Below are 18,824 nucleotides of genomic sequence, written 5' to 3'. Positions count from 1 at the left end.
TCAATTTGATTTTAAGTAAATCCTTCCCCCCAAAAGCTAGAATTTGATTAATCCATTGAAGCTCACTGGAATCACTTGAAACTAATCGAAACACACATGAGTTCTTCTTCTCTCATTAAGTGCTCCTAGCTCAAGAAGAGACCGTTCTAAACTATCTGTTGGTGCAGAATGTGATATTTTTGTTAAGTAAGTATGTACCCTAAGCTTAGACATTCTGTATTTAGTTTCAAAAAAGTTGGGAGGACTAAGTTAATTTACACAGAAAACAGCAGCAGCATCCAAGTCTCATGAGAGAATTCTGAGGTTCTATATTCAATGTGTGCTGAGATGACAGTTTACAACAGTTCTCAGGAACCCAGAAACCCTCAACCAATTTAATTTGCATGTGTCCTAAGGACAACAAAACCATACAAATTCCAGAGGGATGCCATAATACTTTAGTGTCACCTCACCCTTACTGGCACTTCGAGTTTGCTGGCTGCTTTCTGCGCTGTCTCAGAGCAACATTTTGAAACATTCATGCATTCCAAAAATATTTATAAGTAGTGAAGATCAATTTAGTTTTACAGGAAGGGAAACCTAGAAAAACAGATGATGGGGCATATCCCGCAGTGCCAAGAAATTAACCATCAGGATGTTCTAGAAGTGAAAACTTCATAGAGTCACCCAATACGTGGTACATCTGAGAATTCTAGATCATGGAACTTGGTAAAAATGTATCGGTACTGAACTTTTATGTCTCACTTTTTGTGGGGCACGGTGACATGCAGGCTTTACTTCGCTGCTTGAAGAATTCAACAATATAAGGATGCCCACCTTCAGGCGATGAACCCATGGAATATGAAGTGACCTTCTTATGTCAACAGTACATTTATATGAATTCTGTGTGAGCCTGAGGGTCAGGGTCATTTCAATTATTGTCCAGTATGGGTTTATTACTTTTTTCTTCTAACTTGAGCCCTTGAGTACAGTTGGTGTAGAAAGTTGGAAGGCTCTTTGCATCTCCTTTTAGGAAGTGACTACTGACTATAATAACTTTTTCAGTTAGGAAACTTAAAAAAAAAGACTTTAATTTTATTCCCAGTCATAGACTCTGACAATTTATTATTTTTCCCAAGACACAGCCGTTATTCCATTTATTTTAAGTAATAATGATGGCAATGATATTAAGTCCATTAAGTCAAAGGGTTGAAAAACGCCCATAGAATGACTGACTTCATATTTAGAGCTGATTTTATTCTAGAGAATTAGATAAGCATTCTTTTATAGGGCTATTCTTGGGAGTTAAGTGGGTATTTTCTGAAAGAGCCATGGAGTTCTGATTCTATTCATCTGAAAAAAAAAGAGAAATGATTTATGCACAACTGCATATAAATGATATGTGCACTACACTCCTGTGTGTCCCAGAAGCTCTACTGCTTTTTAATATTGCTTAATAAAATTGAAGATGAAGGGTTTTTTTTATTAAAAGGTCGTACTTTGCTTTGCAAAATAGTAATAGTCCCAGGTAGTTTTTGTTCTGCTATGAACTTCATTATAACTGGAAATTTTTTTGGAATCATGTTGCCACATACACTTCTATGTGAGATACAGAGTAACAGATTGAATTTTCTTATAATCCTTTCACCACTCGAATTTTCCAGTGAGGAAAGTAATCACAGGCATGGGGATGTGGCACTATGCCTTGACCATTACTAGAAAGGGAGTGTCACTGAAAATGTTGACTAATGATTTTTCCAAGTGAATTATGAGGCCTATAATCAAACCGTATCAGTCGGCTGCTCTATCAGCTCTAGTTAACTAACAATTTTCACCACTATTAATCCTGGATGGAGGTTCAGTGCTTTGGATGGAAGCTCTGACCCATGTAGAAGAATTGAAATACTGAACATTAGTCCGTTTTGAGGAAGATTCTGGCTAAGGTATCGACAAGGCTGGGCCTTCATAGGCCAACAATTCAGAGAGATGTATAGGCACCGAGTTAATTGACAGTCACCTGGGCACTTGGAAGGCTCAACTATCCAAGGCTTGTTAGAAGTATTTAGGTTACATTATGCTGCCTAAGTGAGTGGACAAAACTGGAAAGCTGTTCTGAAACCATCACCTCTCTGTTCCTCTCCTGCTGGGAGGGTACTGATGATGCATATCAGGACAAGGGCAAATCCCATTACCCAGGCCATAGCTTTATCTTGCAAAGAGACAGCACTCATGGGACAGGCAATACTTCTGTCTTGGTGATGTGACTTACAGCCAAGTTCAGGTATGGATTTCTGACCTGTATTTTAAGCCTTCATTTAAATGTATCTGCCCCATATACTGTCTCTGTGTCCTTGATTGTAATTTCCTCATATTTTATGTATCTCTGCTACTACTTACCACGGTGACATTTTATTATTATTTTAGCATTAAATTTTTCTCTTTGTTTTGATTATGTGTGTGTGTGGGGGGGGTGGAGGTAGGTCGGTACCATTTGCATGTGTATGTGGAGACCAGAAGAAACCAACCTAGAGTGCTGCTCCTAAAATGCCATTCACTTTGCTTGAGTCAGTCTTTTCTGGGCTTTATCTGAATAATTAGACTGGGGGAGCTTTCGGGCTAGTCATGGATATCTGCTCATCTCTTCCTCTCCAGCACTGGGATTGCCCAGACACATCATGAGGTCTGCCTTTTCCACCTGGGGGACTGGAGATGACACTCAGGTCCCCATGCTTGCATTGCAAGCACTTTGCCAGCTAACCTATCTCACAGCCCAAATGTTTACTTCTTACTTTTAGATTTAAAGTTCGATCTGATAATATTTATTCTGAAACATTAAAACTTGAACTGCCCTTTATAAAGAACACATTCTAAATATATACTTTTTTAGAAAGTCAATGGGTTTCCATGATAAATAGTATCATTAACTATCCTTCAAAACACATAGATATAACATGAAATAATATTAAAATGATCATGTATCAAATGAGATAGATCATATGCTTATGATTTCCACATTGTAATAAATACATATTCGTGAAATTAAACAGGTATCAATGACCAATTTATGCTAAATGTTCTCAGCTTAAAACTGAATATGAATTCTCCTGGAGGCAATTTCTCCCCAAATTAAAATTTATCAATTTATATTGGATTATATTGTATATTACCTCTTTTGTGTCTTGTTTTGGCAAAACTATTACTTTAGCAAAACAAAATTGCACAGGAGTATTTTATTTTATAGAATAAATTTCCAATAAAAGTAACAATGTTAAAATTTAAAACTGTATTCATGACTACATTAAGATCACAGAGCAGGGGTTGGGGATTTAGGTCAGTGGTAGAGCACTTGCCTAGCAAGCACAAGGCCCTGGGTTCGGTCCTCAGCTCTGGAAAAAAAGAATCACAGAGCAATCTGATCCCACAGGGGGGGAAAATCTCAGTTTGTCTGAGGAACCTGAGGTAAAATTATGCTGTTCCCATTGTTTAATTTTCTATAGTCATAACTTAGATTTATAGTCTGTATAAATGTGCCAGGTTAGTGTAAACTATTCCATGTCAGCATCTTATTAAGGTTTCTTCCTGATCCGTTCAAATGTCTGAATACAGTGACTTAAGAAAGGATTTGTTGTGACTTACAGTTTAAGGGAACAGTCCAACACAGCAGAACAGCTTAAAAGTGGTGGTCACACTGCAACTAGTTAGGAAGCAGAGAGCGAGTCATGCCTTTGCATTAATGAGCTCAGAACCCAACCCATGGAGTTGCCATCTACATTGAGTGAGAGAAGCATTTCCCACCTCAATTAACCTAATCAGATAACCCGCCCAGGCACATTCACAGGGATTTACCTCTTCAGTGATATGAGATGTTGTCAAATTGACAACCAGAACTAACTGGTGCAAAATAGTATCTGATAATTTCAGTAACATATGCAAATGGCCCATGTCTGTGATAGATCCATTTTATGACTGTGACCCATCTCTTTCTCACTTGAGCTGACTTAAGAGCCACAATCTCACCATATTCTGACTTTACAAATCAGAAGACAAGATCATCATTTAATATGTAGAACATAAGGTTTATGGTGCTATTAAAGAAAGAAAAAGCTTTGTGGATCAGGTACACTCTTTAAGCAAAGCAGAGTATCAGTCTTTTATAGGGCTGTTATGAAGAGTGCAGTCGCAGGATTTATGGGTTGCTAAGACAGGGTTATGTTGACACCAGCTACAGAGGGTGGTTGCTAGGGGAATACCATCATTGAGTACTTGATATTCAGAGCATGTTCTTGTAAAAGTCCATTCTCTAGTAGGTGGTGTTAAGAAGCAAGAGCTATTACTGATTGGCTGAAGTTCTTGAGCAGTTCCAGTGATTATTATTGGCATGGCTACAGAACTGTCACTGGTGGATTAAATACATTGAAAAGTTCTGCTTAGCTGTGACTACAGATTCTGAACAACCATTTTCTGAGAGTTTCAACTTTTGTCATTTTATTCTCCCATGGCAATAAGAAAAGATGGTAGGACCATGTGGGTGATTTTATAGCTTGGGAGTGACAGGTGCCATTTTCATTCACGTTTTATTGTTTAAAGAAAATAGTAAGATCGAGCTAGGAGCAATGGAAAAGAAAGGAACAGTCAACCCATATCAATGGACCGCAATGTTTTCAACAATCATAGGTCCTTTTACCTTGGTAGGAGTTATGCTAGACGAGAAGTAACGTTTACTTATCTGAAAAGGAAGGGTGTACTATCTGTTTAAAAATACAGCCAATACTATTATTACTTGAAAAAGTCTATTTCTTCCGATCACTTTGTGAGTACATTCATTTGTGGCACAGAAGACTGATCAATACTGAAGAAATCATGTTCATAAATGTCATACTTTCTTTTTGTAATGTGTGTTTTTCTAGAGCAAATTCTAAGGTACAAAAACATAGTCTGTAGATCTTTAGTTTGCTACTTTATTGAATTATAAAGTGAGGAGCATGACACAAGAAATATAAGTCAGACTTATGAGACCGATCCATTAGACTACCACTTTAATTAAACCTAGAGAGGAATTCTCATTGTCTTTAGACTGGCATTTCTGGTTACACTTATTCTATCTTCATGTTAGGTCTCCTACAATGAGTGTAGTAATAAATTATATTTTTGTTTTTTAGTTTTCAAAAGTTTTAAAGACTTCTTTTTTAACGTTACTCATGTAATAGCATAAAGCCCTTTGCTTTATTGTTTAAATGAGAGGCAATCAAAACAACATAAATATTCAGAGAATATTAAAAATAGTCATTACACACCGGAGATTAGAAATGGAGATTTGTTTTAGATCTATAGCATTTTGCCCTACAATCTGTTGGGCCACACAAATTGACCTGCTTTTACCTTCCCTCATCTCGTCTGCTTTAGTTTGCTGTTAGTCCCATTATTCCCATCTTTATGGTGTGACTCAAATGACCCTCACGTGGGCAGACGAGGCAACGCTGTTCTCTCTCAGCTGATTGGTGACAGGATTTCTCAGTACGGAGCGGCAGTGTCTATTAATGAGCAAATCATTTCTGTAAAATTAGAGTTGGAGAAATTTCCCTGAGTTTCGTCTCATAATATGTTAAAATTAAAAATAAATATGACCTTCCTAAATGTTATGCTTTGGCTAGGGTTATAAAACTCTCATTTAAAGATGATTTTAGTCCCAACTGTGTACCCAAGTGAACGTGCAGGTACCTGTGTGGAATAGTGATGGTGGAATCGGATATGGGTTTTTCCTATTTTCTTCCTTGAACTGTATTTTGCCTGCACCAGCCTTTGCGATGCTTGTCACAACATGCAGCTTAGAGATAAGGTATATAATTGCAATGTGACAGGTACAGCTTGAACATCAATAAACAATAAGCTGGATGTCTGATACTTAAGTTCCAGAACTATTTCTTTTAACCACATAAATATACTCTGGGGTGGTGTGTGTGTGTGTGTGTGTGTGTGTGTGTGTGTGTGTGTGTGTGTGTGTACGGATCAATATTTCCATGGCATTGTCTACAACTCTGACATACAAACCAGCTTTTAACAACTGGGTAGCAGAATTCTTTAGCTTTATCTGATTTCAACCACTATGATCTTAATGTCAGCTATATTCTTCAGACATAAAGCAACTTCATCCCTTTTGCACATGCCTGTCTCCTGAATGATTTTGGACTGCTTCTGTCTGGTACACAGATTACTGAATAATCTCCTCCTTGCACCGCATGCTGCTAACACACTCAAGACACCACTATGTAAGGTTAAATTATCCAGTGCCAATAAAATACTCACTCTTCATGTCAGACAATGTGTGGAAGAAGTGTGCTTCACTTCTGCTCGTTGGATGACATGATGTATTGACTCTATAAACATAGTATTCTGCACGGAAAAAAGCATGCTTTTCAGGTAAACAGACTATTTTATTAACTTCGTTTTTCTTTCCTGCATATTTTTTCCTTAAGAAGATATAAGATTTGTTTTGTTTTTGCCTCACCTGGTTCTTTCAGGTTGGTTTCCTTTAGAATGAACAGCTTTAAGATTCTCCAGTAGACCAATGAAAGGAACACTGTTAAACTTGCCTTCTGAAATAGCTCAGGTAGATGGGGCACAGTAAGCTGCCCAGTAGAGGTGGTCTTTCGCTAAAGGTCAAATGAAATTGTACTGGAAGCTGTAAGATTACCTTCAAGTGGCTATTTTAGGTGGTGGTAGTAATGGGCAATCCGTGGGAACTGGCAAGCAAACTGTAACTTTCTGAAGCCAGTGGCCCTTTTCCCTCTCATTTTCCTTCTTTATTCTAAAGAAACAGGAAATGCTAGTTTGTATTTGATTCATGTTTTCTCCTTCATTAGACGAAGCAAAAGGTTGGAGTAGGGTATTTTCAGTTGGAAAGTTTGTGAGTCTGAACGAATATACATTGTGAGGTTCACCAGATTGGTATAAGGCCTGTTTTGAGCTAGAGCCACTTCCAAAACAGCAGAGGCCAAAATGCCACCCAAATTTCCCGTGTTCTTTCTAAAACAGGAGATTGAAAGGCCGTGTGAGCAATGATCTTCCAGTACTAGGAGCAAAATTAATTGTTCAACAAGGAGTCGAAACCTACAAAATTCTGCACAAATATTATTTAAATAATTCTTATCTCCCTCTACCTCCCCTCTCCCCCACATCATATAGTTATTTTTCCATAGTTGCATATTCTGTTTAAGGTTATATGAAACACTTGGGCTTTGGCAACCCCATTTCTTCATGAGAGATCTGATGCCATGTTAAAATGTAGGCTTTGCTCATATTTCTTATGTTAGCTCATGTTTTCCTCTTGTCAGTTTAATTTTCAAGCCATAATGACCTATAAGAACTTAAAATTGTTCCATATTCTAAAATTCAGGGGAGGGGCATGAAAGGTACATAGTAAGATGCTTTAGTGACTCATCCCAATCTGGTTGCTTAGGACAAGGGAAAATATTGTCTGACCATTCTGGAGGACAGATGTTTAAACTGTGCCCCTATCCAAAGGCTCTAGAAAACGATGCCCTCTTGATTCTTACAGGCTTCTAATGATTGGTGGGAATATTTGGTGTATGGAGGCATATAGCTTTACTACTGTGACCTCTGCCTCTACAGCCACAGAATTCTTTCCTGTGAGTTTCTCTGAGTCCCAATTTATTTCCTACATGGGCATAGGTCTCCCTATTAGTACAGATACACCCAGTATGATTTTTTCTTTTATTAACTTGACACCTGTAATGATATAATATCCAAACATTGTCAGATTCTCAGGTGCCACGAACAGTATCATTTGTAAGGAATGTAACACTTCTTACGTCATAAGGCGAGACTACACTGTGATGGAGGCACTGGGCTCGGATCAAAGGAATCACCAACAATTGAAACAGTGAGAGCTAGCTTTCTCCACTGTCCTCGTAAGACCCTATGCCCATTATTATTTTTTCAAGATATATTTTTATTGATTATTTGAGGATTTCATGCAATACCCCTTGATAACACTCATTTCCTATTCCTTCTAGGTTCATCCTACCACCCTTGTGCCCCCCGCCCAAATATGCAAAACTGTCTGTTGCCTATAGACTCATCGGAACATGGTCAAACTCCCAGGGACTAGTCACTTAAACTGCGAAGTGCATTGCTTCACCACGACTATCATCTATCACAATTTTCTTTAATGGCTTCCTTTCTAGACTTTTTTTTTTTATGGGGAAGGAGAGTTGTCACAGAAGTCTTCAATGTCTCTTATTCTCACTTGTGAGTCTGCACTCATGGATAGTACTGCAGAAAATAAAATAAAGTAAAATAAAATAAAATAAAATAAAATGAAAACTTCCTTACACACAACAGTCAGCAGCAGCAGGGATCATGGACTTCCTCTTGGTGTTCAGCAGCGGCAAGGGTGCCCTCTTGTCCACGATTAGGGCTGACATAGGAGGCCATGATGATGGCCAAGGTTCATGCTGCATCCCAGGGTCATGATTAGGTATATGATATATGTTCTCTGCTGCCACGGGAAACTAGGTGGATGCTTATTATTTTAATATAGAAAATTACCATTTCTTTTTTGAAGTACATTTAAAGAAGTCTGTTAGTTTATCTTCCCTAGCATACTGTCAGTGCTGAACTCTTTTATTTTGATTTTTAAAATTATTTTATTTATTTACATTCTAGCCATTGCCTCCCTGTCCTGGTCCTGGTCTCACCTCCCACAGTTCTTCACGCCATTTCTTCTCCCCCTTGCCTCCAAAAGGGTGCACCCACCACTCCAGTCTTTCCTCTTCCCTGCAGCCTTAAGTCTGAACTCTTAAATGTGAAATTATGGAACTATTGACAAGTGATTTGAAGACTCCAGAACTTTAGCTGTGTTCTCTTAGGCTATTGTTTAGTCTGTCTGATAAGGATGCTACCAACTAATCTACCCTATCAAACTAAATAACATAGAACACTATAACAATAGAAGGTAGGGTAGAAATACCTTCTTAATCCGAGAATTAGCAGTTCTATTCCACAGTGTCAAAATATACGATTAAAACTTAGTCACTGCCTAAATGAAGCCTGATAAAAGGGGACTTATTGTGTAACTGGGGGGTGAAGCAAAAGGATTGCCAGTTCAATGGTGGCTTGGACTATGTAATAAGATCCCGACTTACCAAAAATAATCAACTAACTGGACCACCCAGAGCTCCCAGGAATTAAACCACCAACCAAATAGTACACATGGAGGGAGCCAGGACTCCAGATACATATGTAGCAGAGGATGGCATTGTCTGAGGGGAGTGAGGCTTAATGCCCCAGCATAGGGGAATACTAGAGAGGTGAGTTGGGAGTGGATAAATGAATGGAGGGGCACCCTCATAGGGGCAAAGGGGGGGTATGAGGGGGGATTGGATGGGGAGTTAGTGGACGAGTAACCGGGAAGAGGGATATCATTTAAAATGTAAATGAATAAAATAATGAATGAAAAAGATAAAAAAGTCTAGCAATTGCAAAGCAAAAATAGACTAATTGAAAACTATTGTGTATCAGTTTTATACATAGATACAGTGATTTTTATCTGTTTTTTGCCCCATTACCAACCTCCTACCCCCTTCCTTTTTTTTATTTTATTTTATTTTTTTTATTATTAACTTGAGTATTTCTTATATACATTTTGAGTGTTATTCCCTTTCCCAGTTTCCGGGCAAACATCCCCCTCCCCCCTCCCCTTTCTTATCGGTGTTCCCCTCCCCACCCTCCCCTCATTGTCCCCCTCCCCTCAACAGTCTAGTTCACTGGGGGTTCAGTCTTAGCAGGATCCAGGGCTTCCCCTTCCACTGGTGCTCTTACTAGGATATTCATTGCTACCTATGAGGTCAGAGTCCAGGGTCAGTCCATGTATAGTCTTTAGGTAGTGGCTTAGTCCCTGGAAGCTCTGGTTGCTTGGCATTGTTGTACATATGGGGTCTCGAGCCCCTTCAAGCTCTTCCAGTTCTTTCTCTGATTCCTTCAACGGGGGTCCTATTCTCAGTTCAGTGGTTTGCTGCTGGTATTCGCCTCTGTATTTGCTGTATTCTGGCTGTGTCTCTCAGGAGCGATCTACATCCGGCTCCTGTCGGTCTGCACTTCTTTGCTTCATCCATCTTGTCTAATTGGATGGCTGTATATGCATGGGCCACATGTGGGGCAGACTCTGAATGGGTGTTCCTTCAGTCTCTGTTTTAATCTTTGCCTCTCTCTTCCCTGCCAAGGGTATTCTTGTTCCCCTTTTAAAGAAGGAGTGAACCATTCACATTTTGATCATCTGTCTTGAGTTTCATTTGTTCTAGGCATTTAGGGTAATTCAAGCATTTGGGCTAATAGCCACTTATCAGTGAGTGCATACCATGTATGTCTTTCTGTGTTTGGGTTAGCTCACTCAGGATGATATTTTCCAGTTCCAGCCATTTGCCTACGAATTTCATAAAGTCGTTGTTTTTGATAGCTGAATAATATTCCATTGTGTAGATGTACCACATTTTCTGTATCCATTCCTCTGTTGAAGGGCATCTGGGTTCTTTCCAGCTTCTGGCTATTATAAATAAGGCTGCAATGAACATAGTGGAGCACGTGTCTTTTTTATATGTTGGGGCATCTTTTGGGTATATGCCCAAGAGAGGTATAGCTGGATCCTCAGGCAGTTCAATGTCCAATTTTCTGAGGATCCTCCAGACTGATTTCCAGAATGGTTGTACCAGTTTGCAATCCCACCAACAATGGAGGAGTGTTCCTCTTTCTCCACATCCTCGCCAGCATCTGTTGTCCCCTGAGTTTTTGATCTTAGCCATTCTCACTGGTGTGAGGTGAAATCTCAGGGTTGTTTTGATTTGCATTTCCCTTATGACTAAAGATGTTGAACATTTCTTTAGGTGTTTCTCCGCCATTCGGCATTCCTCAGCTGTGAATTCTTTGTTTAGCTCTGAGCCCCATTTTTTAATAGGGTTATTTGTTTCCCTGTGGTCTAACTTCTTGAGTTCTTTGTATATTTTGGATATAAGGCCTCTATCTGTTGTAGGATTGGTAAAGATCTTTTCCCAATCTGTTGGTTGCCATTTTGTCCTAACCACAGTGTCCTTTGCCTTACAGAAGCTTTGCAGTTTTATGAGATCCCATTTGTCAATTCTTGATCTTAGAGCGTAAGCCATTGGTGTTTTGTTCAGGAAATTTTTTCCAGTGCCCATGTGTTCCAGATGCTTCCCTAGTTTTTCTTCTATTAGTTTGAGTGTGTCTGGTTTGATGTGGAGGTCCTTGATCCACTTGGACTTAAGCTTTGTACAGGGTGATAAGCATGGATCGATCTGCATTCTTCTACATGTTGACCTCCAGTTGAACCAGCACCATTTGCTGAAAATGCTATCTTTTTTCCATTGGATGGTTTTGGCTCCTTTGTCAAAAATCAAGTGACCATATGTGTGTGGGTTCATTTCTGGGTCTTCAATTCTATTCCATTGGTCTATCTGTCTGTCTCTGTACCAATACCATGCAGTTTTTATCACTATTGCTCTGTAATACTGCTTGAGTTCCTACCCCCTTCCTATCTCACTGAAATCCCTTGACTCCAAGAGGTCCTCCTACTTTTATGTCATTATGTGTGAGTGTCTCAATGTATTGACACAGATTGCTTGTATAAGCATGAGTAGGAAGTCATTGAATCACACATGGGCTGCTTTTTACCTCTAAAATATCAGGATAAATCACTGAAGAGAGCAACAGCCCCGCCACTAGTAAGCATTATTTGCTAAGACCTTCACTCAGGGAGAATGAAAGCATGAAACTTTGAACTACTTTCTATGAGTTTTGAATCCATGCAGCTATTTCCAATTACTACACCATAGATCCTCATAAACTCTCACACATAATCCTTCCAAGAGATGTAAGCAGGGTACTGTGGAGGAGAATGGGATCAGAGAACAGTCTGAGTGCTGCATCTTCGCCTGGGAATGTTTCTGTTTTGATGTGTTCTACAACCAACAAGGACATTGTAGAGTAACCAGAATCTTTACCTCACCCTTGTGTGTCTACATCCTTGGCAACATGGTGTTCTAGTCTTAACAGGTGGACCTTTTCCATATTTTCTGTATGGATTAGATTCCTGGTTTGCATTGGGCAAGAGAATATGGCAGGGATGAGTCTTGAGTCTAGGTCTGATATACGAAGAAAGTGTTGTGTATTTTCACTCTTCCTCTACCATCCAGCCACCATGATTAGAACAAGTCCAAGTGAGATTTCCTATGGGGAAAAGAAGAATCTTGAGTTGTTTTTGATGTACCTCTACTGGACCAGCCAGTTCCCGTGTTACTCACAGCTTCCTGCTGATCTATGAGTATGTTCAGACATGTTCAGATGAGCATCGACTAGATTGTCTGAAATGCCATGCCAACCATAAACTTGTGGAAGTAAAATATACTTGTTTTTAAAATTGTATTATTAATTTAAAAATTACCTCGATGTGTGTGTGTGTGTGTGTGTGTTTCTGTGCACGCACGCATGCGCTCCTGCACAGGCACTGATGTGTGTATAGATGTATATCACAGTGTATATATGGAGATCAAAAGACAACTTTCAGATATTGGGTCTCTAATACTAGTTCATGGTTGCCTGAGATCGAACTAAGGTCATTAGGTTTTGCAGCAAATGCTTTTTACCCAGTGAGCCATCTTGTAGTCCATGATTACTGGTTTAAATCACTATATTTTGGAGAACTTGGTTGTACAATATTTAAATAGCACAGAAAAAGAACTTCTGGGGTTATAACCAATCTCTAAGTACATTGAATTGAATCCTTAGGAAAATAAAATTTGAAGTAATTATGACCTTTATTGTGTTGGAGAAAAATGTGTTGAAATTGTGGCCTGGGATCATTTAGAAACTAGAAACTGCTCTTTATGTGTGTTTGGACTCCGTCAAGATGGTTTCCATGCCAATATTTAAAACAGTGACATCTGGTTGCTCTCAGCTGCGTATGATAAGAAACCTAAAGAACGAGAGAAGTTAAAGAAAGAACTAGCTGCATGCAGAATTCGGAGGTGTTACAGAAAGCCTTCTTTGTTGGAAAATAAAACTGTTTCTCAGCTTCCGTCCTGTTGCCAAGATCAAGTTCTCAAAGTAATATAAGACTGGAAGACAAATTAGAGTTAGCCTGTGAGAGCCTTTGCTAAGATTTTAAAAAGAACTAAGGCCATGTTTCGTAGACCTTGTCAGCTGGATTAAAGGGCTGTTAGTAAGCTCATATAGGCCGGGTGGCACTGAAGTCTCATTCCAAAGTACCTGTGATTACATCTAGAAAGTGAGACTGAAAAAAAGGTTTTTTTTTTTTTCAGGTGACTTTTCTACCACAAAGTAGATAATGATCAGGTTCCTAGAAAGCCCACACAGTTTTTAATTGACTTCTATTGACTGAAGAGCTTCAATATTGAACTAAAAGGGACGGGCGTCTTTCAAATTGCAAAAGTAACTACGTTCCCTTAATTTTGCTTGAACAGAAATCATGTCGAGAAATCTACACAGCTGCAAACACGGGACCTTTCTTCAGAAATAAGATCTGACAGAAAAAGGACATTTCCGTTCTAAGGAGATAAGTACTTTGCAGAAGCATCCAGAAGGAACGTAGGACAAGTGAGTCACTCCCAGGTAGTAGAATCAGCATTGGATAAAGGAACACTGCTTGAACCCAATATCTTAAGTCTGGCATCAATTTACTAAACAAAAGTCTTAGAATTACTACCAAACACTGGTTATTCTGTGACGCCCAGTCTGAGTTTTTAATAGGAGTGAAATTTTGCAACATTGGCAGTATCTGTCTCGGACCATTATTGTATTTGAAGAATAGAAGCCTTGTCTTTTTAGTCGAAAACATCTGTGCATCACAAGGAGGGAGAGATGACTTGATGTAAGACTTAATGACACAGTGTGGCAGAGACTATAGATCTTGAAAGGTGGTGGCTGTATTTCGTATATGAGATAGACGTAATTAATTGAGACTGCAGGGTCTTTATAGTCATTCAGTTGTAAACGTCATCCTGAGTTCCCAATCTTTCATTTTTCTTGTCCCTCTATACAGTGTGAAGTTGTCATTTGTACTATCAGCCTGCATCACCTATTTCCTTCCTTTGTGAATATCAAATGGCCCTGTGAGGTTTTGTTAATAAAGCCGATGTGATGGAATTCCAGTTCTATGACGATGCTGTGCGAAGCTTCGCATTAGCCTTTTCCTGCTCCTGGGATCTTACCAGGTTCATGTGTGCACGTCCAGTTTAGCCTTTCAGATGAGAGATATCTGGGGGTGGGGATGGAGGAGTCTCCAAACTGCTTCCTAGCTGGTTCAACAAAAGAATGCACAGGCCCAGAGTAGCTGCTTTTTTAATCCGTGTGTTAGTGACCCACCACTTCTGAGAAATTATAATTACTTGTGGTTTAAAGAGTGCTATATCTTATAATTTCTCATGCAGCAATACTAACAAGTAGAATATATTAGTCTGTACTGCTGTGGCAAAATACCTAAGAGCAATATATAAGTAGTAACTGTTCATTTTTCATGTAGTTCCCTAGGCTGCCAAGTTTACAATCAAGCCAATATATATGTTTATGCGTTGTCTGTTGAGGCTTGATCTCTGTCTCCATGATAATGCCTCACTGCTGGGCTCCCCAGAGGAACTGTGTGCAGTTTTCACAACTAAGAAGGATGGGAAAGAAACAACCTTGCCCTTCAAGTTATTTTATGAGCCCTAATCCCACCCACCAGACTTCACCCTTGTCACTTAGTTACCTTTTGTGTACCTCTTTCTTTAAAAATCCTTTCGTACTGACTAACAGTCAACGCACACATTCTGGAGTGTGTTTAGACCACAGCTCTGCTTAAATCTAAAGCTAAACAGGAGAAGGGAGAACTCATCAAAACACATGTGCAGAACTTGAGACTCCGAAAGCACATGTTCCATCACTGGGGCTCTGTTTGTGAATGAGTTTGACCCATGTCCCATTTGTGTCATGGTCACTTGAGAGAAGTTGAGGGAGCTAAAAAATTTACAGTGATAGCTATATTAATATTACTTTTGGGAAGTACACAGTAAATAATTTTTGATGAAAGTTCACAGTAGAAATAGGTGTTGGGGGCAACAGGACAGTGATAGTGGGGAACAGTGACAGACAGTGTCACATTCTAGCCTAGTGGTACTTCTTTTTAACCTAGGAGGTGCTGAAATCTGAAATTATATTAGAATACACCAAGAGCACACCAACATCACTTCTAACTTCAAGACCTCTCATGGGTATGCAGTGGTGGAGGAAGTAAAATATAAAATTGGTCTTTATAGAAATCATGTGACGAGGATTAGAGTAAAGGAAAACTGCTTCAATTCTGAAAGCTAAAATTATTTTTCAAATTGCATATAAATAGCTATAAACACCATTTATTTGCATTTGTGGTTTACAGTTTATGAAAAAGATTTGCAAACATGATTTTATATATAATAAATTATATATGCATGTGCATGTATATAAATATCTATATATGTATAAAAATATATAGATACATATATACATATCTATATGAATATACATATATACTAACATATTTGTATAACACGTTAATATGAATAATTCCTTTCTCTTTTTATATATGCTTATATGTATGAATAAAAATACAAAATGTTAAGTGTCTTCTAAACTGTAGTTCTCAAAATAATAGGTTGTGTCAATTATAGTTTCAAATATCTGTTACCATATGTAATGTTATTTTCAAAGTGAAGAAGTTAAATATTTACAAACTTCCATTTGTTCCAAAACTGAATGATGCTTTTCTTTTTATGTTGTCCTTCTATGCCTAATTACAAAAATGGTTGCAAATCGTTCTTATCACCATGATTAGACATAAAATCACTGTGAAAAATCACGATTCATGTGACTTTGAAAGACTTAGCGAGGGAAAGAAGCCCAGCTTAGAATGTGATGGGCACCAGCATTCTCCTCAGCTTCCGCACACATATGCAATGTGACCAGCCACCTTGTTTTTAGGCATGTGCCCTTGCTGACCTGATGGCCTGTATCCTCTCAAGTTGTAAGCCAAAGCAAATGCCTTGCCAGATGTATGGTCACAGAACCAAAATATGTAATTAATGTAGCAAGCTTTAAAACTAAAATTGTTTGACTTCTGATTTTATGCTACTCTTGCAAGGTACATATCCAAACCTTACAGTCAAATTCAACTAGAAAAATTTTAGTTCTGTAAATAAGAGAGAAATACTAAATATGTCTATATCATATACTTTATTGAATTTAATGTTTCCACATTGCATGCTCTATGTTGATTCTGCAATGGGACAGTATGTGTTTTGCTCTTCATGCTAGTAGAAGAAAAATGATAGCATGTGTATGTATGTGTGTGTATGTGTGTGTGGGGGGGGAGGTGGAGAAGGCCATTTGCTGGTGCTTATTTCTGAGTGGTCCCTCTTTTATCTTACTAAAACCTTGGAGTAAAGGAATGGTGTTCATTCTTGAAATTAAAACTTATTTCACTGATTAGAATGTGAATTTCATTTAAAAATACCCTTATGGAAAAATTGAAAGTAAATATTGAACAAATATCTGGACCCTGATCCAGTGAGGTCTAATTTTACAATTACATTACATGTGTGCGTGTGTGCGTGTGTGCATGTGTGTGTGTGTGTGTGTGTGTGTATGTGTATGTGTGTGCATGTGTGTACATGCATGCGTGAGTGTCTGTGCCTTCTTATAAAAGCTTTTGGTGTTTCTTTCACTATGCCTTTTCTTAATGAGCTAAGGATCCAGCCATATTTTTGCATTGATTTTAGGGGGGTTTGACAAAATATTGATTTCCTCCTACTGTTACCCTTTTATTTGTGTTCCTTTACTGTTCATATTGTCCATTGAATTGATAAAAGTTATGTTTCCATTTACTGTGTTAGCTATGATATTGAGTTTGATAATTTAAATACAAATAACAGATTTTTTTTTATAATTCTCTACCACTATCTACATTCACTTATGTATATTCAACAGAGGCTAAAGAGCTGACCAAGATCTGCTCATCTCTGAGACAATGTCACAGTCGTGCATCCAGCTGCCTAAATATGTCTCATCTCTTTGTCTCAATGTTATACTGTGGTGCTGCATCTTGATTGATCGTAACCCCAAGCTCTTGACTTACAATGCTGTATCTATCAACTCTTATCAGCTTTCCACTCGTGATGCTTTTACTCTTCTGTTTTTGCTGCCTTCCTGAGTATGACATACTAGAACACAGTAGCCCTCTCTCATCCCCCACCCCCGCCTGTGCTTTCTTCCTTTGCAATCTGGTACCCTGTTTCCTGGCAGCCCCTATCTCTATGTCTTGAGCAGATATGGCTGTGAACACTGCTGAACTGAATTATAATCGAGAATTTCCCAACCACTGGGCTATAGTCATCGATCTCAATCCAAGGGCTATACTTGCTTATTAGAGAAAAATTTATTCTACCTTACAGTAGAATACGGAGTTTATGGGGTGTTACACTTTTCCTCCACAAAATAAATTAACACCTATTTTGTGAAAAAGCTGAACCATCCTTCAGTCCTTTCCATGCTGGAATTCCTTTACCCCACTGTGCTCATGTCTTGTAACTCCCGAACATCAATGATCAACTCCAACCCAGCTAGGTTTACTCCTCTCCTCCAGAAAATTTGCCCGTGGCACCTTTCAAGCCTTTTATTAGAATCAGTATTCATTCGTGGTGCATCTTGTTTCCTTTATCTTGCACCCAGGTTCTAGCAGACTTCCAAGATCAGATGCTCCCTGACCTCTGTGTTCCCACCTTGTCAATTTGAACTACTGATCACTGTTCAAAACAGAACACCTTAGTCATCTGCAGATCCACATCGCTAAGGAGAGCCGACATCTAGCAACTCATTATTTATAACCTATCTGTTCTTCGAGAAGGACTTGGAGACACTCGCTATGTGTACAGTTTTCCATTTTGAAATGCACTCTGACACATATTCTCACATTTAATCCTCAGGACAAGCTTGCCAGGACGCAATGGAGATTTCATCTGGTTTGAATGAGAACAGTCAGTCTCAGAGAGATCAGGACCCACAGACTTTACAAAACAGCCTCAGGTCAGGAGACTGATAATGACAAGGTTTAGAGAACAGGTTTCTGACGGCTTTTACTGTGGTCAGACTGTCCGCTACCGTATAGTGAAAGCGCAGGACTATCTTATAAATCGAAAAGACACATTTAAAAGTTTGTTTTCTGATATCACAATTTTAGAACATTTTAAGAACTTCTGCGCACTTATCAAAGCCATACTTATTCTACTTTGAGAGTTCAACCAGCCATTCATAATTAAATAATAGGGCAGATTTTTGCTAATAATACATCTGGGCTGTGCTTAAGTGTTCAGCTGCCACCACCAACAATCTGATAAGGGCATAATGAGGCCTATGTATCTGAAATACAAAGATAACCACAGTACGATTAGCTGGGTGGTGAAGCTCACCTGCGAAATTACATATTAAGACTCTATACTCTGTCAAATATTTAAGTAACAAATCAAGCAAAAGAGTCTTTGTCAGCCTCTTATTTGGAGCCAGATGTACTTTAGACTTTTGTCCCATCTGTATATTTAATCTTAGATATGAAAACATCATATTAATTAGAACTGCCCCACTAATTACAGCAGATTGTTTAGGGCGTGAGTTGGTAAGTGTATCTTTAGTACAGCTGGAAGGATTCTTAGAAATATCATATTCATGGCAGGCTGGACAATTTATTTTTAATTCACCTTGATAAAATCTATTTCATCGAGAAACTATATAGA

Source organism: Rattus norvegicus, chromosome 15 (assembly GCF_021556685.1).
Source record: "Rattus norvegicus strain SHRSP/BbbUtx chromosome 15, alternate assembly SHRSP_T2T, whole genome shotgun sequence".
Taxonomy (NCBI): Eukaryota; Metazoa; Chordata; class Mammalia; order Rodentia; family Muridae; genus Rattus; species Rattus norvegicus.
Note: the sequence above shows the minus strand (reverse complement) of the source record.